The 23,188-nt window shown below is 40.9% G+C and overlaps 1 protein-coding gene across 5 annotated transcripts in view; it reads left to right on the top strand.

The window, feature by feature from the left end:
- Positions 1-23,188, top strand: part of LOC130123360 (solute carrier family 12 member 7-like) — a 107,449-nt gene that overhangs the window by 1,819 nt on the left and 82,442 nt on the right. The gene's annotated exons all lie outside the window — the stretch shown is intronic.

The following is a 23,188-nucleotide window of genomic DNA, read 5'->3' as shown; positions in this document are numbered from 1 at the left end:
CTCTGATACAAATAATCAAATGAACTCAACGGCTCATCACATCAGAGTTCCAATAGATAACAAATCTGACACACCGGCACACAACACACACTCCCAACCTCCGTCTGACTTCACCATACCTTCCCTGTAATACAGCCTGGAAGAACAAGAACGCAGGTTAACAAAAGACTTATTTTCTTGTTCTACCAGGCAGTTTTGCAAAGCATTACTAGATATGGGTTACCGGTACGGTGTGGTGATCTTAAGGTTTAGTTAAAATCTAAGCTTGTCTGCCTTGTACAGAGCACCATGAAGGTCATGGGGATGAAAGAACACTTCTCCGAGTTTCTACCCTCTGGCAGATGGTACAGAGTAGTAAAATGTAGACTCAACCATTTTAAAAACTCATTTGTTCCTCCTCCTTAAACAGGAAGGCCTAAAAATGGGTACAGAATGAGGCTATAGGGATTGTGCAATATTGGTGCCAAAGGCTGTGCAATAATGCTAGGTTGTATTGATAAGGAGACTGCAAGATGAAGTTGTTTTTAAGGGGGAGGATTGTGTAATATGTTGCTAAATTTTAAAATGTCCGTGAATTTGTGGACGGGCTTCGCAACATGTTTGTTCGTCAAGGGGAATGGTGGGGTAATATGTTTTAGGTTTTTTTTTTTAAATGTTTTTACATTTTTTTTTGGACAAGCTTTGCAATATGTTGTTTTTAATATGGCACTTTGAGAGTATGTGGTTAGTTGTGTTGTATGCCTACGTACTTTGTGTTGTATATGTTAAATACAGCAACACTGAGCCCAGGAACATTTTCCCAAAGGAGACAATAAAGTATATCTTATCTTAACTTCCTTACCAGTGAGGTCGACTCTTATATCTCTGCTCGTCAGTCTGTCATCTGTCTTTCCACCTATCTGTCTGTGTATCTATCTGTCAGTCTGTCGGTAGTCATGCTAGCCAAGTGGCATGCATCAGTTTACATATAACAGGATGATACTCTGTGAAGCGCACATCCAGGCTACAGCTCACTCCCTGTCCAAACTCCAGTCCTACTATATACTGCAATGTCACGGCATTGCTGGGGGGATGTGCCCACCTAACTGCACACACATACAAAAATACAAGCAGAAGGGTTATCCCGGTGGCGTGGCGGTCTATTCCGTTGCCTACCAACACAGGAATTGCTGGTTCGAATCCCCATGTTACCTCCGGCTTGGTCGGGCGTCCCTACAGACACAATTGGATGTGTCTGTGGGTGGGAAGCTGGATGTGGGTATGTGTCCTGGTCGCTGCACAAGCGCCACCTCTGGTCGGTCGGGGTGCCGGTTCAGGGGGGAGGGGGAACTGGGGAGAATAGTGTGATCCTCCCATGCGCTACATCGCCCTGGTGAAACTCCTCACTGTCAGGTGAAAAGAAGCGGCTGGCGACTCCATATGTATCGGGGGAGGCATGCGGTGGTCTGCAGCCCTCCCCGGATCGGCAGAGGGAGTGAAGCAGTGACCGGGAAAGCTCGGAAGATTGGGGTAATTGGCCAAGTACAATTGGGGAGAAAAGGGGTGGGGGGACCCATACAAGCAGAAATATGTGCATGTATCCATCCGCATGTTCAACGATACATCAACTGCTAACAATCTAATGTAATAAAATGTCATGGGCAAACGTAAGTTTTCTTTGTTTCATGAAAGTATGAGGAATGTTCCCAGCAAATGTTCTCAGCATGGCATAGGAAAACATTTAGTCAGATTGGCCATGTAGGTTTATGCTTTACACACACACACACACACACACACACACACACACGCACACACATTCTTGTGCTTCTTTCTTTGTCAGGAACATTCATTCCCTAACCTTAACCTAATCCTAATTTCAATTAAAATCCTAAACCCAAATCCAAACCCTAAATAGACCTTTGAAGAAGTGAGGATCAGACAAAATGTCTTTTGAGTTAAAAACTCAAGTTAATCTTTACAAAGATAGAAGTACAAGAACACACACACACACACACACACACACACACACACACACACACACACACACACACACACACACACACACACACACACACGTATCTTAAGTGTGTTCATAGAGTAATGCCATCCCAACTGGCCAGAACTTGTGAGGCGGCTTGCGAAGTCAAGTAGACAGGATGTATGTGATTTGCTTTCTCTTTCATCTTCATGACGCTGATATACAGTAAAACTCTCCACCACTGCTGTGGTGTAATTCTTTGACTCACACAGTTTTGAAAGATAGGTTTCTGGGAACTAAAGCATGTTGCAGGCAAGCGTTTTCTGTCTAGTCCACTAGTCTGTATAGCTTTAAGTGTTTTGTTCAGTATTCTAGCCTTTTACTGCAGGGATTTGTGGAGGCTTGGCCTGTGACTTTAAAAATCAAGCTGGCTAAAATATCCAAAATGATACAGGGATCCAGCTTCAACCTCTTTCAATCCCAGGCAAATGAAAGGCATCCAACAGACTTTGAAAACCACAATATTTGTGAATATATGTTTAGTTAGTGGGTGGCATGGTGGTGGGCGGCATGGTGGCCCAGTAGTTAACACTGTTTACTGACAGCAAGAAGGTTCTGGGTTTGAATCCCAGGCTGTCCCAGGTGTTTTCTGTGTGGAGTTTGCATGTTCTCCCTGTGTCTGTGTGGGTTTCCTCCGGGTGCTCCGGTTTCTTCCCGCCATCAAAAAGACATACATGTTGGGGTTAATGCTCGTTTTCGTTGTTTCGTTGCCTACCAACATGGAGATCGCTGGTTCGAATCCCTGTTTTACCTCCGGCTTGGTCGAACGTCCCTACAGACACAATTAGCCGTGTCTGCGGGTGGGAAGCCGGATGTGGGTATGTGTCCTGGTCACTGCACTAGCGCCTCCTCTGGTTGGGCAGGGCGCCTGTTTGGGGAGGAAGGGGAACTGGGGGGGTGGATAGCATGATCTTCCCACGCGCTACGTCCCCCTGGCGAAATGCCTCACTTGTCAGGTGAAAAGAAGCAGCTGGCGACTCCACATGTATCAGAGGAGGAATGTGGTAGTCAGCCTTTCCTGAATTGGCAGAAGTGGTGAAGCAGCGACCAGGATGGCTCGGAAAAGTCGAGTAATTGGCCAAGTACAATTGGGGAGAAAAAGTGTGTGTGTGTGTGGGGGGGGGGGCATACAATTCGTTGTAGGAATACAATTTCGAATAGTTGCCACATCCCAGTGAGCACTAAACCCTCTTTCAATGTGGCAGCTACGTGTTGGCTCTCATTTAGCTCAGAATATGGCTAGATCGTCCAAACGACTTTAACTGTTTAAGATGCACAGCACAAGTCAGTTATACAAGTGCATTGTGCTTGAATACTTTTAATTGCTTTTGTTTTAACAGTGACTATTTAGATTTAGATGTGTATGAAATTTAGATTTAGACTTAGACGTACACTACCGTTCAAAAGTTTGGGATCACCCAAACAATTTTGTGTTTTCCATGAAAAGTCACACTTATTCACCACCATATGTTGTGAAATGAATAGAAAATAGAGTCAAGACATTGACAAGGTTAGAAATAATGATTTGTATTTGAAATAAGATTTTTTTTACATCAAACTTTGCTTTCGTCAAAGAATCCTCCATTTGCAGCAATTACAGCATTGCAGACCTTTGGCATTCTAGCTGTTAATTTGTTGAGGTAATCTGGAGAAATTGCACCCCACGCTTCCAGAAGCAGCTCCCACAAGTTGGATTGGTTGGATGGGCACTTCTTTGAGCAGATTGAGTTTCTGGAGCATCACATTTGTGGGGTCAATTAAACGCTCAAAATGGCCAGAAAAAGAGAACTTTCATCTGAAACTCGACAGTCTATTCTTGTTCTTAGAAATGAAGGCTATTCCATGCGAGAAATTGCTAAGAAATTGAAGATTTCCTACACCGGTGTGTACTACTCCCTTCAGAGGACAGCACAAACAGGCTCTAACCAGAGTAGAAAAAGAAGTGGGAGGCCGCGTTGCACAACTGAGCAAGAAGATAAGTACATTAGAGTCTCTAGTTTGAGAAACAGACGCCTCACAGGTCCCCAACTGGCATCTTCATTAAATAGTACCTGTTAGAGCCTGTTTGTGCTGTCCTCTGAAGGGAGTAGTACACACCGGTGTAGGAAATCTTCAATTTCTTAGCAATTTCTCGCATGGAATAGCCTTCATTTCTAAGAACAAGAATAGACTGTCGAGTTTCAGATGAAAGTTCTCTTTTTCTGGCCATTTTGAGCGTTTAATTGACCCCACAAATGTGATGCTCCAGAAACTCAATCTGCTCAAAGAAGTGCCCATCCAACCAATCCAACTTGTGGGAGCTGCTTCTGGAAGCGTGGGGTGCAATTTCTCCAGATTACTTCAACAAATTAACAGCTAGAATGCCAAAGGTCTGCAATGCTGTAATTGCTGCAAATGGAGGATTCTTTGACGAAAGCAAAGTTTGATGTAAAAAAAATCTTATTTCAAATACAAATCATTATTTCTAACCTTGTCAATGTCTTGACTCTATTTTCTATTCATTTCACAACATATGGTGGTGAATAAGTGTGACTTTTCATGGAAAACACAAAATTGTTTGGGTGATCCCAAACTTTTGAACGGTAGTGTAGATATACACTTTTCAACCAAATTCAGCCTGTTGCGGCTAAAACTGGTCTAAATTTGGTTGAAAAGTGAACTAGCAGATGTCTAAATCTTGGCCTAATTAAAGTATTTCTAGCACGCTATATGGATTTGCGTTGTGTATCTTGGACACATAGGGCTCTAGTTTCCAGGTCACGGTGTAGTCGAAGGCGCTGGCTTTAGGTCACGTTGCAAGTTAATTTAAGGTGTGGCCAATACTTTTTTGCTAATTTCGGGACATGCTGCACTGACAGTAATCGGGTGCAAAGGAGGCACAATTGAAAAAAGGTTGGATTTGAAGGAGTAAATTATCAGTAGGAATTATCAGGCATGGTGCAAGTCCATGAATACTGGGATGGTATCCGGCACTTCACCTGTGCCCCTGTCCATAGGGTTGGCGGTTGTGTCAGGAAGGGCATCCAATTTAAAATTTTGCCAAATCATTATGCGGATTGACAAGCCCAGACCGGTTGAGGCTTTGTACGGGATCGGTCGAGGCCCGAGTTAACCATGACCGCCATTGGTGCTGTGTCCTCACAGGGTACTGACGGAAATTGTAAAATCCACTGTGGCGACCCTTGGGAAACAGGGAACAAGCCGAAAGAACAAGAGTGGTGGGGGCTGTCTTCAATTGCAGCCAATCAAATCAGCACCTCTCATTCCGTTTAAAAGCAGCATGCTCTCTGTCATGGCAAACTGTCAGTTTCATAACTGACGGTGGAAGTTCAGACCAGTGAAGGCAGAAAAGCTTTCCCAGAAGGAAACTGATGCCCTTGTTCAGGAGGTGCAGAGTTGCCAAGTGCTCGTACAACAGACATTAACACCAATTCCAATGTGATTTGAGACAACACACAAACATGATTATTTGACAGGCTACCGTTTAACGCGTCTTCGTTCTCACCAGCATCTTTTTCTCTTTCCTGCACATTCTATGAACACAGCAGGAGACCTTAAATAGTTATCACGGATCAATTAGCATAGGCAATCAGTTCGTTTTCCATGCGTATTAAGGCACATTGACTGTTTTATGTTGGAAGACAATGGTACATGTGCAAATATTTTGTTTTGTGGTTAAAAAGGTTTAGGACAGTGGTCATTAGTTAAATTATTCACCAAATAGCCCAACATAACATACAAAAAAGTGGCCTATGTGATTTTGGATTAGTCTGTGCATAGTGCACCTTCACCTAAAGCCTAGGAAACTACCACACAATGCCTGCATCTTCACTAATATGTGGTCTGGCCTAGTGGAGACGCATGTGTAATATTTGGTTTTATTTGACACCAAACTAGCGCTACACCACCTGGTTTTGACTGACACACCCTCTTCTGCGCCCTCACACCCATTTCGGTGCAGGTGATGTCATGGCAAGCCCAGATATTACCAAACAGGTACAGGTGAGAGAAAAACCACCTTACAGCCAACAAGATTGTCCCTACATCTGCGTTAGCGCTACTGCTGGCCTTGCACCATCCAGAAACTAGAGCCCTTTGAGTTAAAAAAAATTACATAGTAATTAATGAAACAATTTTTTTCTAAAAATGGACTACATTTAGCCAGATATATTCTGAGCTAGATGAGAGCTAATGCATAGCCGCCATGTTGAAATGAGGTCTAGTGCTCAGTGGGATGTGTCATCATTGGTACATTAAACTTTGGCCATTTATTAAATTAAGCTCAATAACACAAACTGTGTTGTGACAAATGGCAAGCAAACAAGTTTATTTATATAGCACATTTTGTACACAGGGCAATTCAGTGTGCTTTACACAAATAAAAACAGAAAAGGAACAACCATATGAAATATAATTAAGAGAGTAAATAAAAACAAATAGGAACAATCATATATAAAATATAATTAAAAGAGTACAAAGTACATAAAATGGACTTTGAATTAGTAATTAAAAATTGTAATTAAAAGACAGGTACTATAAAAAGAAACTACAAAGTACAAAAAAAATAGAATAAATACATAGTCACTTCCCCACCAGGAGTGATGACAGATCTACTTCCAGAATTAAAGTGCAGTTGGAATGAGGTGCAAGTTTTACTACTCAATCACAGGCACAAGAAAAAAGAAATAGTTTTAACCTAGATTTAAAAATTGCTATGTTTGGGGCACATCTAAGATCTTCTGGTAGCTTGTTCCAGTTGCATGCAGCATAACAGCCAAATGCTGCTTCACCATGTTTGGTTTGGACTCTGGACTGAACTAACTGGCCTGAGTCCATGGATCTTACAGCTGTACCTGGTTTATACTCTTCAGGCATGTCAGTGATGTATTCTGGGCCTATACCAACCAGTCAGTGATTTGTAGACAAGTAGCTACACTTTAAAATCTATTCTGTAACTAACTGGAAGCCAGTGTAAAGATTTAAGGAATGGAGTAATGTGCTCTGTTCTCTTGGTCCTGGTTAAAACTCTAGCAGCAGCATTCTGAATAAGCTGCAGCTGTTTAATGGTCTTATTGGGAAGACCAGTTAAGAGACCATTACAGTAATCAATTCTACTGGAAATAAAAGCATGGATGAGCTTCTCTTGGTCATTTTGGGATACCAGACCCTTGATTCTGGCTATATTTTTAAGATGATAGAAGGCTGTTTTAGTGATTGTTTTGATATGACTGGTAAACGTGAGTTCTGAGTCTATTAAAAACGTCAAGATTTCGGACTTGGTCTTTGGTTTTTAGAGCTCCAGACTTGAGTTGTTCATTTATAATAGTTCTCTTTGTTGCCAAACACAATAATCTCTTGTTTTTTTCCTTACATATTTGAAGAAAGTTTTGGCCCAACCAATTATTTATCTGCTCCAAACAGTGATACGGTGAATCTATTGAGCTGAGATCATCAGGTGAGAGAGCCAGATGTGTCTGATTATCATCTGCATAATTATGGTAATCCATGTTGTTGCGCTGAAAAATTTGGCCTCAAAGCAGCATGTACAGATTAAACTGGAGAGGTCCGAGAACTGATCCCTGGGGGATTCCACATGTCATAGCTACTCTATCAGATTCATAACTGCCAATGGTGACGAAGTAACTCCGGTCTTCTAAATAAGACCTGAACCAATTAAGGACTGCTCCGGAAAGTCCTACCCAATGTACCAGTCAGTCCAACGGTATTCTGTGATCTACAATGTCAAATGCCACACTAAGATCAAGTAAAAGCAGAGTAGATATTTTACCTGAGTCAGTATTCAGCCGTATGTCATTTAACACTTTTATAAGAGGTGTTTCAGTACTGTGGTTGGGTCAGAAACCTGATTGATATTTGTCAAAATGACCATTTGAGTTTAAAAAAAAGTTGCTTAGTTGATTAGAAACAACTTTCTCGATGATTGTAGCTATAAAAGGAAGATTTGAAACGGGTCTATAGTCATTTAACACAGAGGTATCCAGAGTTCTTTTTTTAGGAGTGGCTTAATGGCAGCTAATTTTGGTGACTTTGGGAAAGTGCCTGATAGCAGTGAGCTATTAACAATTTTTATGTAACTCAATTTTTACAGAGTTAAAAATAGTTTTTCTGGGCAGTGTGTCAAGACAACATGTTGATGATTTAAGATGCCGAACTGTTTCCTCTAGAGTTTCTTGATCAATGGTATTAAATTGTGACATATTGACCAGATTATTTCCAGCTGGTCATAGGGGTGGCATAATTTTATTGCTTGACTGTGTGGCATTGATGGTCTATCTAATACTTTTAATTTTTTCACCAAAAAAGCAAGCAAATTCATTACATTTCTCTGTGGAGAGGGGTTCTGGGGCTATTTGTTTTGGGGGGTTTGTAAGCTTGTCAACCATGGCAAATAGAGTGCAGGTAGTAGTAATGCTCCCGTTAATCAAATTAGAAAACTGTAGCTGTCTAGTCTTGCATAACTCATAGTTAAAATTATAAAGATTTTGTTTATACAAGTCGTAGTGGATTTGAAGTTTAGTTTTCCTCCATTTGCTTTCGGCTTTCCTGCATTTTCTTTTCAGGGCTTTTACCATCATGGTATATCTCCAAGGTGCCTTCTTTTTGCTCAATTTTCTTGACTTTCACCGGTGCAACAATATCCATGATATTCAAAATGTTAAAGTTAAAATTATCCAGGAGTACATCAACTGACTCTGAATTCATGGTTTGTGACATAGCTATTGTCTCCATAAACTTAGCAGTAGTACTCTCATTATATACCTCTTCTTAACAGATACAGAGCTAATTTGAACATCCGGTACAATTAGTAAGTCAAAGAAGACACAGCAGTGATCAGAAAGGGCCAAGTCCTTAACCATAACGGATTAAATGTTGAGACCATTAGAGATAACCAAATCTAGAATGTGGCCTTGAGTGTCCGTGGGCTCTTGCACATGTTGCGAGAGACCAAAAGTGTCAAGTAGTGCAAAGAGATCTTTTGCATTATTGTCCATGTTATTTTCAATATTAATGTTAAAATCCCCTGTTATGATAAAGAAGTTATAATCAATAGTATTAGCAGATAGTCGTTCAGTAAAATCATCAATAAAATTAACAGAATATCTTGGAGGTCTGTAAATGGTAAAATATGGAATTTTTGGTGTCGATGTAGTTGCCCACGGGGGACCCGGGTTCGCGCCTCGGTCTTGCCAGATCCGACAATGGCTGGAGTCAATGAAGCAGCAAAATTGGCAAATGCTGCTTCGGGAGGGGGGAGCAGTCAGCTTGTGTTCGTCACATGATATACATCTATGTGTGTGCCGGGAAAACAGGCGTTAGCTTGGTTCGCCTTGCCACGGAGGTGGCGAGGCAGTTCCTTCGACACTGCCGGTCGGAGAGATGCAGTTGGCGAATGGATACAGTACAAGGGTGGGTGTTTGATCTAGAATAAGGATCAATTGGCCACTAAATTGAGAGAAAAAATCAGAAGTAAATTTATAATATATATATATATATATATATATATATATATATATATATATATATATAGATATATATATATAGATATGTATATATATATAGATATAAAATGCATCCGGAAAGTATTGACACCCCTTCACTTTCCCCACATTTTTTTATGTTACAGCCTTATTCCAAAATTGATTAAATTCCTTTTTTTTCTCATCAATCTACATGCAATACCCCATAATGACAAAGTGAAAAAAAGTTTTGTAGAAATTTTTGCAAATTTATTAAAAATAAAAAACTGAAATATTACATGTACATAGTAAGTATTCACACCCTTTACTCAGTACTTGGTTGAGGCACCCTTGGCAGCGATTATAGCCTTAACTCTTCTTTGGTTTGAAGCTACAAGCTTGGCACACCTATATTTGGGGTATTTCTCCCATTCTTCTCTGCAGATCCTCTCGAGGTCTGTAAGGTTAAATGGGGAGCGTCGCTGCACAGCTATTTTCAGGTCTTTCCAGAGATGTTCAATGGGGTTCAAGTCTGGGCTCTGGCTGGGCCACTCAAGGACATTCACAGACTTGTCCCGAAGCCACTCCTTCGTTGTCTTGGCTGTGTGCTTAGGGTCGTTGTCGTATTGAAAGGTAAACCTTCACCCCGTCTGAGGTCCTGAGCGCTCTGGAGCAGGTTTTAATCAAGAATCTCTCTGTACTTTGCTCCATTCATCTTTCCCTCGACCCTGACTAGTCCCCCAGTACCTGCCGCTGAAAAACATCCCCACAGCATGATGCTGCCACCACCATGCTTCACTGTAGGGATGGTATTAGCAAGGTGATGAGAGGTGCCTGGTTTCCTCCGGACGTGACGTTTGGCATTCAGGCCAAAGCGTTCAATCTTGGTTTCATCAGACCAGAGAATCTTGTTTCTCATGGTCTGAGGGTCCTTTAGATGCTTTCTGGCAAACTCCAAGCGGGCTGTCATGTACCTTTTACTGAGCAGAGGCTTCCGTCTGGCCACTCTACCATAAAGGCCTGATTGGTGGAGTGCTGCAGAGATGGTTGTCCTTCTGGAAGGTTCTCCCATCTCCACAGAAGAACGCTGGAGCTCTGTCAGAGTGACCATCAGCTTCTTGGACCTGCCTGACCAAGGCCCTTCTTCCCCGATTGCTCAGTTTGGCTGGGCGGCCAGCTCTAGGAAGAATCCTGGTGGATCCAAACTTCTTCCATTTATGAATGATGGAGACCACTGTGCTCTTCGGAACCTTCAAAGCTGTAGAATTTGTTTTTTACCCTTCCCCAGATCTGTGCCTCGATACAATCCTGTCTCGGAGGTCCACAGACAATTCCTTTGACTTCATGGCTTGGTTTCTTCTCTGACATGCACTGTCAACAGTGGGACCTTATATAGACAGGTGTGTGCCTTTCCAAATCATGTCCAATCAATTGAATTTACTACGGGTGGACTCCAATCAAGATGTAGAAACATCTCAAGGATGATCAATGGAAACGGGATGAACCTGAGCTCAATTTTGAGTGTCATAGTAAAGGGTGTGAATATTTATGTACATGCAATATTTCAGTTTTTTATTTTTAATAAATTTGCAAAAATTTCTACTAAATCTTTTTCACTTTGTCATTTTGGGGTATGTGTGTAGATTGATAAGAAAAAAAAGGAATTTAATCCATTTTGGAATAAGGCTGTAACATAACAAAATGTGGGGAAAGTGAAGGGGTGTGAATACTTTCTGGATGCACTGTGTATAATTTTGGGAGCACCCGTCAATATAAAACTGAGGTACTTAAAAGAAGTAAAATCGCCAAGTAAAAACTCTTTAAATAAATAAGGCAGCTACTCCTCCTTTCTTGCCAGTCTGGCGGGTATTCATGAAACTAAATGTTCTGGCGCTGTCTTGTTGAGAACAGTAGCGCTGTTGCCTTCAGTTAACCACATCTCAGTAAGAAACAAAAAAATCTAAATTGTAGAATGTTATAATATAATTTACTAAAAATGATTTGTTGGCTAGAGAGCTGATATTGAGTAAAGCTAGCTTTGCTGAGATAATAGGGGCCATTGTGGTAGTCTGAGGTTGTCGTGGAATAGGTAACAGATTAGGCTGGTTTACCCCATTAATTGAGTACACTTGATTCCTTCTATTTCTAATCAATACCTGAAGAGACGACAGTGCTGGAGAGGTAGTAGTAGGCCCTCCTGACCTCAAGGGGGCAGTAGTGTTATTTGTAGGGGAGGGAGAGGTGTGTTGGTGTTGACCGTTATTGACCAGGTGAGGACATGTGGGGAATAGTCAATCAGAGGGACAGTTCCTGATTGTGTAAAACAAATTGTCAGTTAAAATGCGTGACCCCAGGCCATTGGGGTGGATACCATCTCGATGGAAGAAAGCAGGGCAATTCCAGAAGAGATTAAAATGGTCAAGTGACCCTGAGAGCAATATAATGGATGGAAAAGCTATTTTCCAGGTTGCACAGGTTGAGTGCAACCAGCTGTGGAAACTCAATGTGTGACTGAAGCGACCCACGCCACGGTTAAGTGGGGGGAGGGGACCAGAGATGTAGAGCCGCTTGTGTTGAACCAAGAACCCAGACACCCAGCTGATCTTGTCCTTTCCTCCCTCTGACACACAAGTAGAGACACGCATTGCTGCATGCTTGAGTGACATCTCGGAGTGGATGGCGACACACCACCTGAGGCTCAGTCTGGACAAGACAGCTAATGTTCCTCCCGGGGAAAGGTTGCCTGCACCGAGACCTGGCCATCACCATTGACAACACCGTGGTGACGCCAACTCGGACTGTGAGGAATCTGGGTGTCTCCTCACTGACGAGATGGCCCAGGTGCTCATCCAGGCTCTGGTCATCTCCCGGCTGGACTACGGCAACTCCCTCTTTGCTGGCGCCCCGGCATCAGCCATCAGACCTCTGGAGCTTGTTCAGAAAGCTGCAGCTTGTCTGGTGTTCAACTGCCCTAAGTTCTCCCACACAACTCCCCTTCTCATGTCCCTACACTGGCTCTCAGTAGCTGCTCACATCCAGTTTAAGACTCTGGTGCTAGCCTACAGGGCAGTGAAAGGAACAGCTCCTTCCTATCTCCAGGCCATGGTCAAGCCCTACACCCCCGCCCGACCACTTCGCTCTGCTGCCTTGGGACGCCTGGTTGCCCCGTTGCTCAGAGGCCCTTGCTGCCGATCAACCCGGTCACGGCTCTTTTCTGTCCTGGCCCCACAGTGGTGGAATGAACTCCCCACTGATGTCAGGACAGCGGAGTCGCTGCCCATCTTTTGGCACAGGTTGAAAACTCAACTCTTTAAGAACTGCTACCCTGAGGGGCGTGGCCGGGACGTCGAGGATGTAGGACACGTTTCTCTATTGCTCCTGAGTTAGTGACCAAATTTATATATTTAATCTCGCTAAATCGTGCATGTCTTTGGTGGTCAAGCGTCTAAAGAGTCCTTTAAACGATTCACACTATATTTGAGGACTTTGAAGGTGAAATGACATCTAATCGACCGAAAACGGAGTCTGCAAGAGCAGGCCGCAATAAGCCTGCGCCCTCTCCTGAATCTGATCCGCTCCCAACATCGGGTGCTACAGCTAGTGCTGACAGCATGACAGTACTGACCGCGGAAATGCTACAATCCATGATGGGCTCTCTCAAAACCGATATTTTCAGTAAGATTGACGCTTCAGCTACCACTCTCAGATCAGAGATGATACTGGTCAAAGACGAGCTTAAAAGATCTATCGAGAGGATCCAGAATAAACTCGACGCACATGGAGTCGTTTTATCGGAGCTGGAGCGCAGTGCTACAGATCACAGCACTCGGGTTACCGAGCTAGAGGCGAACGTCGGCTCACTAACAACTAGGGTGACATACCTGGACAACAGATGCGAGGACCTGGAAGGTAGAATGCGGAGGAACAACATCCGTCTTCTGGGAATACCGGAGGGAGTGGAGGGCCCGCGACCGACAGAATTCGTAGCCGGGCTGCTTCAGGAGCTGCTCGGCCTGGATGAGAAGCCGCTGCTAGACCGGGCCCATCGCACCCTGCGGAGCCGACCCCGGGAGGGTGAACCTCCGCGACCATTTGTCATCAGGGTGCATTTCTTTCACGTCCGGAACGACATGCTGAAGAGATCTGGAGATGCGTCTCCTCTCCTCTACAAGGACAGAAGAGTCTCGATATTTCCGGACTACACCACGGCTGTGGCCAAGAAGCGGGCTAGCTTCGGAGATGTGAAGCGCCAGCTGCGCGCCTGTCCCGGCGTGAAGTATGGTCTCATCTACCCTGCGGTTCTGAGACTGACCCTGCCGGACAGCTCCACACACAGGTTTGAGGACCCGGCTGTTGCGGCCGATTTCATCAAAAACAGGGTGAAAAAAGCTGTCATGCCACCGCCGGGTCTGTAGCTCGAAATATCAGTTGGCTGGTCTGGTTAGCAGGCTAGTTAGCGGGCTAGCTGGTAGGCAGATTAGCTAGTGAAGTTGGTCTTGCAGTGCTCATTGTTGACATTTGAACGCAGCTGTTTTTTTTAATTTTCAGTACATGTTGGAGAGTGAAGCGAGCCTTGCAGTGCTCATTGTCGACACTTGAATGTAGTGGGTTTTTTATTTTTATTTTCAATACATGTTGATGAGTATACAGCGGACTACTCACATTAAGGTGATATAATGTGGAGATATATTTTATTCCACTTACATTACTGCCTACTATTTGTGTCATTCTCATTTCATTTTGTTTTGATCTGAGCTGCCTGCACTGCCAGTATTTGGTTGTTTACATGGTTGAAGTTCAATTTTGCCACTTTATAGATTTTGTACCTCTCTTAACTGAGTTAGTTTTCCTCGGGTCCTAATGTTATTGGAGACCGACTTATGCACATTTGCTTTATTCTAGTTCAATGGTCACAAATCTCAGGTAGCTAAGAGTAAGCTAGCTAAGTTGGTATGCGTTGCTCTAAAGTTTTTTTGTATTTAGGGGTTTGCTTGCATCTCAGTTGGGGAGATGCTTCGGCAAGAGGGATTTTGTGGGAGGGTTTTTTTCCTTCTGTATTTGTGTTTTGTTTTCTTGTGTTTTGTCACTTGTTTTTGTTTTTTGAATTTGCACTATTGAGGTCAGCCAAAATATTTAATTTGCATTATGCCTTGTCCTTAACATGTCCTCTCTCTCTTAAGACATGACTCAGCCTGACGTAGCTCATCCTGCTGGAGGGAATGGTTTTAATTTTCTCACTTGGAATTGTAGGGGCATTAACAACCCAGTTAAACGCAGTAGGGTTCTCCACCACCTCCATCAGGTGAAAGCTCACATTATCTTCCTCCAAGAAACTCATCTCAAGGTATCACAACACTCAATACTTAGGTGCAGATGGGTGGGTCAGGTGTTCCATTCCTCATTTCAGAGTAGGTCAAGAGGGGTGGCTATCTTACTTCACAAATCAGTACCTTTTACATGTTCTAATGTGATAGCTGATCCCAATGGTAGATATGTAATTGTCAGTGGTAGGTTATTTGATACGAATGTGGTTCTTGTTAATGTTTATGGTCCTAATTGGGACAATGGTGATTTTTTCAAATCGGTTTTCTCCACACTCCCTGATATGTCCTCCCATATGCTGATCATAGGCGGTGACTTTAACTGCTGGTTGGACCCACATTTGGATCGATCCTCCACTAAATCTACTACTTTATCAACCTCAGCTGGGGTTGTCCGTACCTTTATGTCTGATTTCGCTGTTTCAGACCCTTGGAGAACATTTAATCCATCTGGGAGGGCATACTCTTTTTTCTCTTCGGTACACCACACTTTTACGCGCATAGACTACTTCCTTGTAGATGATAGACTTCTCCATTCCATATCTTCGTGCTTATATAATCCAATTGTGGTTTCGGACCATGCCCCTGTCACTATGGGAGTAGTCTTCCAAACAGCTAATAATCAGAGACCGCCTTGGCGGCTTAACACTCAATTACTCAGTAACGAAAATTTTATTAACTTTGCTTCGGCCCAAATTGACTTTTTTATGGATACAAATAGAACCCCAGGTATCTCTGCGTCTACCCTATGGGAAACTTTGAAAGCTTATCTTAGAGGTGAAATTATTTCCTACACCACATATGAGAACAAACTTAAAAAAGATAAATTGTCCATGCTAACACGCCGCATTGCGCAATTAGATAACGCATATTCCGTTTCACCATCTCCAGATATTTATAAGGAGCGCTTAACTTTGCAAGCAGAATTTGACACTTTGCTAACAGATCAAGTTACTGAGCTGCTTGTCAAGTCTAGGAGCACCTACTATGAACAGGGAGACAAAGCCAGTAAGTTATTAGCACACAAGTTGCGTCAAGTTTCATCATCACATCAAATTCCCAAAATTCATACATCATCCGGAATATCATTAGACCCTAGGGAGATAAATGATGAGTTCAGAAGTTTCTACCAGTCTCTATATACTTCTGAAAGTGATGCTGATTTATCAGAATTTGATGACTTCTTCCACTCCCTTGATGTACCTTTAGTCAACCAGGATTTGGTTAAAGAATTAGAACAACCAATCACTGTTGAAGAACTGTCTAGAGCTGTCAAATCCCTTCAATCCGGGAGAAGCCCAGGGCCTGACGGTTACTCGACAGAGTTTTATAAAAAGCTTTTCCCCAAAATAGCCCCTATTCTAATTGAAATGTATAATGAAGCATTTGTTAATGGTATTCTTCCACAGACTCTCACTCAAGCGACTATCTGTTTAATTCTTAAAAATAATAAAGACCCTCTTGAATGTGCATCATATCGTCCAATTAGCCTGTTAAATGTTGACTATAAGATTTTAGCCAAACTTCTGGCAACACGCCTGGAAACAGTTCTCCCATCGATTATCTCTCCTGATAAAACAGGATTTATTAGAAATAGACATTCATTCTTCAATCTTAGGCGACTATTTAATATCATGTACAATTCCTCTGACACCAACACCTCGGAGGCCATTATATCCGTGGACGCGGAGAAGGCGTTTGACAGGGTGGAGTGGAAGTACTTTTTCTATACACTAAATAAATTCGGCTTTGGTTCAAAATTCACTACTTGGGTAAGACTTCTGTATGCGTCCCCCCAAGCCTCTGTCAGGACTAATAACACTCAGTCAGGCTGTTTCCCTCTGCAACGGTCAACACGCCAGGGTTGCCCTCTAAGCCCTTTATTGTTTGCTCTCACCATAGAACCCCTTGCAATAGCACTTCGTTCCAACCCTCTTATCAAAGGTATAGTTAGATACGGACATGAGCACAAGGTGTCTTTATATGCAGATGACTTATTGCTATACACATCTAATCTTTCTGTTTCTGTTCCTGCTGCCCTTGCTACTATTACATCCTTTGGTCATTTATCAGGGTATAAACTGAATCTCAGTAAAAGCGAATTGATGCCGCTTAATGTGACCGCGGAAAAATTCCCATTACATACCTTGCCATTCAAAGTTGCTCATAGTTGTTTCACTTATCTTGGTGTACAGGTCACGAGTCGATTTGAAAACCTTTTTCGGGCCAACTTTTCCTCGCTTTTAACCCGCACTAAGGATGATTTTGAACGCTGGTCAGTGATGCACCTCTCTTTAGTAGCGAGAATTAATTCTGTTAAAATGAACACACTCCCTAAATTTTTATATCTCTTTCAGTGCCTACCGATTTTTCTTCCCAACACATTTTTCAAAAAAATAGACGGCCTAATTCTACCTTTCATATGGGATAAGAAGACTCCTAGGATACGAAAACAGCTCTTGCAGAGACCCAAGTCAGACGGAGGTATGGCGCTACCAGATTTTAGATTTTATTATTGGGCGGCTAATCTTAGGGTCATTCAGTTCTGGCTGCGAGGTGGAGAGATGTCCCCGTCCCCAATTTGGTTAAAGATGGAAGCTGCTTCATCTGTACCGGCATCATTGTCTTCCCTCGCTCACTCCTCCATTACAGGCCCTTATTCCTCTTTCACCAAGAATGTGTGTGTCAAAACAACATTGAGGATCTGGAATCAATTTAGACGCCATTTTGGGTTTCAGACAACCTCTCTTTCTGCTCCGGTGGCCTCGAACCCTGCTTTTGCCCCATCTATGGTTGATAGTGCTTTCTCAATATGGTCTAGTCTTGGTATAAAAAGGTTTAAAGATCTCTACATTGACAATACATTTAGTACGTTTGAGCAACTAGCAGTTAAATTTGGTCTTCCCAGGCATCATTTTTTTTAGATTTTTACAGATCCGGAGTTACGTCCGCAATTTGGATCCTCATTTCCCCACCCTTCCTGGTGAAACACAGTTTGACACCTTTCTTACCCCGCTTCCCACTCTGAAAGGTACCTTGTCAATAATTTATAGACAAATTTGTTCTTTAAGAATTGCCTCACTTAATGACATTAAATCCTCATGGGAGGAGGAACTGGGGGAGGGAATATCTGATGGGCTGTGGGAGAGGGCACTCGGAAGGGTACATACCTCTTCGGTCTGCGCCCGACATGGTCTCATTCAATGCAAAATCATTCATAGGGCTCATTGGACCAAAGCGAGACTAGCGAAAATTTACAAAGACATACTAAATCCTAACTGTGTGAGGTGTAACCAGTCTCCTGCTAATCATGTGCACATGTTTTGGTGTTGCTCATCTCTTGATGGTTTTTGGAAAGATATTTTTAGCACACTTTCAGACCCTTTTATTGCGCTATTTGGGGTGCCCTCGCCCACATTGCAACTGACCAATATTAATAAGGATTTTATTGCCTTTGTTACCCTGTTGGCGAGACGATTGGTTTTGCTTAGTTGGAAATCCTCTGTACCCCCTTCTCATGCTCTTTGGATTAAGTCTGTTTTAAATTGTACAAAGCTTGAAAAAATTAGGCACCAACTCAAAGGGTCTCTAAACAAATTCTGGGCAATGTGGACCCCCTTTTTTTCTTATGTTAAGCGACTTCATTTCCCTGTTATTCCAGAGTGATGTGTGTGTATATATATATATACATATTTTTTCCTTTTTATTGATGTCCTTGTTGGATGGAGGTAGGGACGTGGCAAGCTCCGGTGATGAAGGAGGCAGGGTGTATGTGTACATGATGTCTGTGAGGGACTGTGCTGGGTTGGCTGGCCTGCGGACAAGTGCATTGGAATATGTGTACTTGTATTTATTTATTTATTTATTTATTAATTATTTTAGTTAATTTGTTTTGATTTGATTTTTTTTTCTCCTTTGAGGGTGTGTTTTTATTCCTCATTGTATTCTGGTGTGTTAGTGTATTGTTGGATGTGTTTTGTGTTCATGTTGTACAACTTATGAGGACAATTATTTTGTAAATGTTGATTGTGCGGAAAATTCAACAAACAAAGTTATAAAAAAAAAAAAAAGAACTGCTACCCTGTTACTTGTTCTTAGCACTTATTTTATTCACTCATTTAAAAAAACAAAAAACAAAACTCTTTCTTGCACTTTTACTTTAGCACTGGTTTTGCTCTTAGATGCTTTAGATGCACTTATGACCTCTGATGACTAGTAGTTCTCCTGATTTCCTACGTTAAATGCACTTATTGTAAGTTGCTTTGGATAAAAGCGTCGGCTAAATGACTGTAATGTAATGAGAAGGAGTCAAGAAGTTCGCTGAAGTCGCGTTTCAATATTTCTGAGGTCCGACTGGATATGTCATTACCAGTGGCGGCTCCTGACAAATTTCTCAGGGGAGGCAATTGTTGCGATGATGACTAAGGTGACCCGTTCAATTGGTAAATTAATAGGTAGCTAGACAATTGTCACAATTTGTTTTTTTTCTGGTCAACTCACATGGCAATACCACCTGTAACCACTAGATGGGAACATAGAACACAAAGATTTTCCCTTTAGCTGGATAAGCTACATACTATATGCTAGGCTTATTTGTGGAAAGTTACATCCAGGAGTCATCATAAATAAAAAAAATCTTGGCTCTACACATGGCTCACAGTAAGTTATCAGAAAATATTTAGTATCTAGTGCTAGTAAATTGCATGGCGTGAACATTCATATAACTGTCACCTATGAAAAGTGACAATGGTATGGTATGATTGTAAAGATGATAATAAACAACATAAATAAACTGCAAGTACACAATAGTTTATAAAAATCCAAGTAATAAAGGGGTAGTATATTCAAATTCCTCAACATTGCACAAACAATAATCTGTATTTACAGAAACAAACAGGAAATACAAAGTCTGGCTATTTGAACAGATTGCCTGAACATTTTAAAGATTTTGTGCAGCTTAATTTAAGTGCAAATGAAAGTGCACACATTCAGCAGTGAACTATAAATAGTAATAGAATGACAGTAGCAATAGGATAGAATACAAAATAGAATAGTGAAGTGGAATATAAAATAGAAAAGTGAAGTGGATTTTCACATCTTACAATTTCTGTTATTTATCAAGGATACCACCAGAGGTCCATTTACGGTAAGAAAAAAAAAGCAGAATAAAGAAATCCCAAAAGAGAGAAAAAGTGGGGCTTGCCCTAGTGTTGTTAGTGCATCTTGGCTTTGCACATTTCACAAAGACCAAGCCAGAATGATGAGGTGCTATGTAACGGTGCGGTTCCCCGTTACCGCAGAACTAGCCGGCATCATTCATTCCGGATCAGAATAAACTAGACGGACAACAATATTGACAAACGGGTGTTTATTGGCGCACACAATTCACACACACACTCCGACAGTCAGCGTCGCTCCACAGTATACGGACAGCATCGCAACGCGATCGTTCCCCCGTCTGCAAGACATAACAACATACACGCAAATGTAATATTACTTGGCGTTCAGATCGGTCGGCTGAATGTTAAGAAATTATGGACTGTTTAGCCATATCTTTTTTTTTTATGGCACTCTTACTTTTTTTAATTGAACAAAACATATAAACAAGAAAATATTACATCACAATAGGACAAAAAGTAGTTACAGAAATATAAATTATTTCACAATTAAAATTTACATATCCGTAAAAAAAAAAGACAAAATAAAAAAGCTCGAGATACAGGATTTAAGTTAAATTATATTCTTCACATAGTCTTCTGGTTTTGCTGGCTTTAGGATTCATACATTCTTTTAAAGATTCTAAATAGGATGAAAGAAGTGCTTTGAATACACTAATGTTTGGACGCTGGTGTGCAAATTTGGTACAATGAATATGAAATTTAGCAAATATTAATAGAAGGTTGATAATATACATTTTTTCTGAACTTATTTCCTCATTTTGTGACAGACCAAATAAAACATGTTGGATGTTCAGTTTACAAGAAGAGTCAATTTTGTTATTTATGAGATTATTTAGATCAATCCAAAAAACATGAGAGTAGGTACAATCCCAAAATAAATGACATATGGTTTCATCCACATTGCCACAAAAGGAACAGAGTGTGTCAATATTAATCTTGTTTTTTACAAGAAGGGACTTGACTGGATGACATCTGTTAAGCTATTTAAATGTAACTTCTCGTACCTTATTTGTAATACAATATTTTCGTGATAAAATCCAAGTGTTCCTCCAATCTATGTCATTATAAATATTATTCCAGTAGAAAACGGCTGCAGGTTAAGAAACAATGTCTCTCTGAATAATATTTCTAACGTATTGATTAGTGGCTTTATCACTTAATAAAGGACACAAGTTACCAATATATATGTCATCAGGAGTTAAACCTGGAATAGTACAACTTTTACCTTTAGGAGCAGGCAACAATAACCTTCTAACTCCATCTGGTATTGCATCAAATACAATAGAATATTCTCTTGGTGTAACAGGGAAACCATATACAGAAAGAAATTCTTCATAAGTGAAAAGCTGACCATTGTCATTCAGTAATTGACTAACAAGTAACATTTTATTATCAACCCATCTCTTAATATATAAAGATTTGTTCTTAAACCTAATATCTTGATTGTTCCAAATGACATATTTATGGGGAGAAAAATCGTGTGAGTACATCATTGACCAGGATAAAAAAAGTTGACTATGAAAGTTGGACAGTTTTATCGGTAATTTATAAATATTGTAATTGCACCTTAGGAGAAAATGCATTCCTCCAAGTGAATTAAATATATGGGCAGTAATAAAATTCTAGATTGAGTTGGGATTTTTTAAGAAAAGTTTGATCCATTTGACTTTAAAAGAAGAGTTTAAGGAGGTGAAGTCTAAAGAATTAATCCCACCAGAACATAACTTATTTATCATGACATTCTTCTTAATATAATGTATTCTTTTTTTCCAGATAAATTCAAATAATATTCTGTCAATTTTAGTGCATATGTCTTTTGAGACATCAAGTGCCATAGCTGCATATATAAGTCTGGAGAGGCCTTCAACTTTAGCTACCAAGGATCTTCTAGTAATAGACAAATCTCTTTGAAGCCAAAGGTTAAACCTCTGTTGGACTGAAGCTATAAGTGGATTAAAATTTTCAGATAGTCTAGAGCTTTGGTCTTTTTCAATTATAATACCAAGATATTTAACCTTATGCTTCACAGGGATCCCAAAAATAATAGTATCTGTGCAACTATTAACAGGAAGAAGCTCACATTTTGAAATGTTCAGTTTAAGGCCGGAGGCCATTGAGAAAGAGTTAATGACTTTGATTGCTTTATTAACTTGAAATTTATCCTTTAAAAAAAGTGTTGTATCATCTGCAAGTTGAGTGATAGACAGCGTTCTGCCAACAATAGAGACCTAATACATCACTGTTTTTGAAATGAATGGAGAGTAATTGCATAGGAAGAAGGAAGAGATATGCCCAGATCGGACAACCTTGACGGATTCCACGATTTAAGTTAAATCTTTTAGTAGTGCCATATGGGAGTTTGATTGAACTATTTGCACCTGCATATAACATTTTGACAGATTTTTTAAACATATTCCAAAACCAAAAATGTCAAGTGCTTTAAATATGAATTTGTGTTCAATGGAATCAAAAGCTTTATAAAAAGAATGAAGCTGTTATCTGTAATTAATTCTGAATGATCCAAGATATCAATCACCAGTCTTGTGTTGTTTGTTATGTGTCTACCAGTCATGAAACCAGACTGTGTTTCATCAATAATGTCATTAAGTGTACTTTTCAATTTTTTAGCCAAACACATAGCAGTTATCTTGTAGTCATTGTTCAAGAGTGAAATAGGTCTCCAATTATCTAACAACAAATAGTCTTTTTGCGGTTTGGGAATCAAAGTGATCAACCCCTGAGACAATGAAGGAGGGAGCTTTTCATTAGCAATGCTTTCTATATATACTTTATGTAAAAAACGTGATAAGTCCTTGGAGAAACATTTATATAACTCTGAGGTTAATCCGTCATTCCCAGGACTCTAATTGAGTTTCATTTTTTTAATAGCATCCTCAACATCCAATGTTGTGATGGAGGCATCACACAAATTTTTATTAGCATTGCTGATGCTCTCAATATTACCTTAAGAGTTGAAGAAACTTTCCATGTCATTTGTTGACAGTTTAGACTTATATGTAAGTCTTTATAAAATAGTTCACATGTCTCAGAAATCTTTTTAGGGTCTTGTGTGATGACACCATCCGAACAGAGTTTGGTCATGCTGCAAAGTGTATTATGTTGTTTCTCTAATTTGAAGAAATAGCTGGAGTTTTGCTCTCCCTCCTCAAGCCATCTCCTCCTAGAGCGCAC

This window comes from Lampris incognitus, chromosome 14, assembly GCF_029633865.1.
Source record: "Lampris incognitus isolate fLamInc1 chromosome 14, fLamInc1.hap2, whole genome shotgun sequence".
Lineage (NCBI taxonomy): Eukaryota > Metazoa > Chordata > Actinopteri > Lampriformes > Lampridae > Lampris > Lampris incognitus.
Note: the sequence above shows the minus strand (reverse complement) of the source record. Positions and strands in the feature narration are given on the sequence as shown.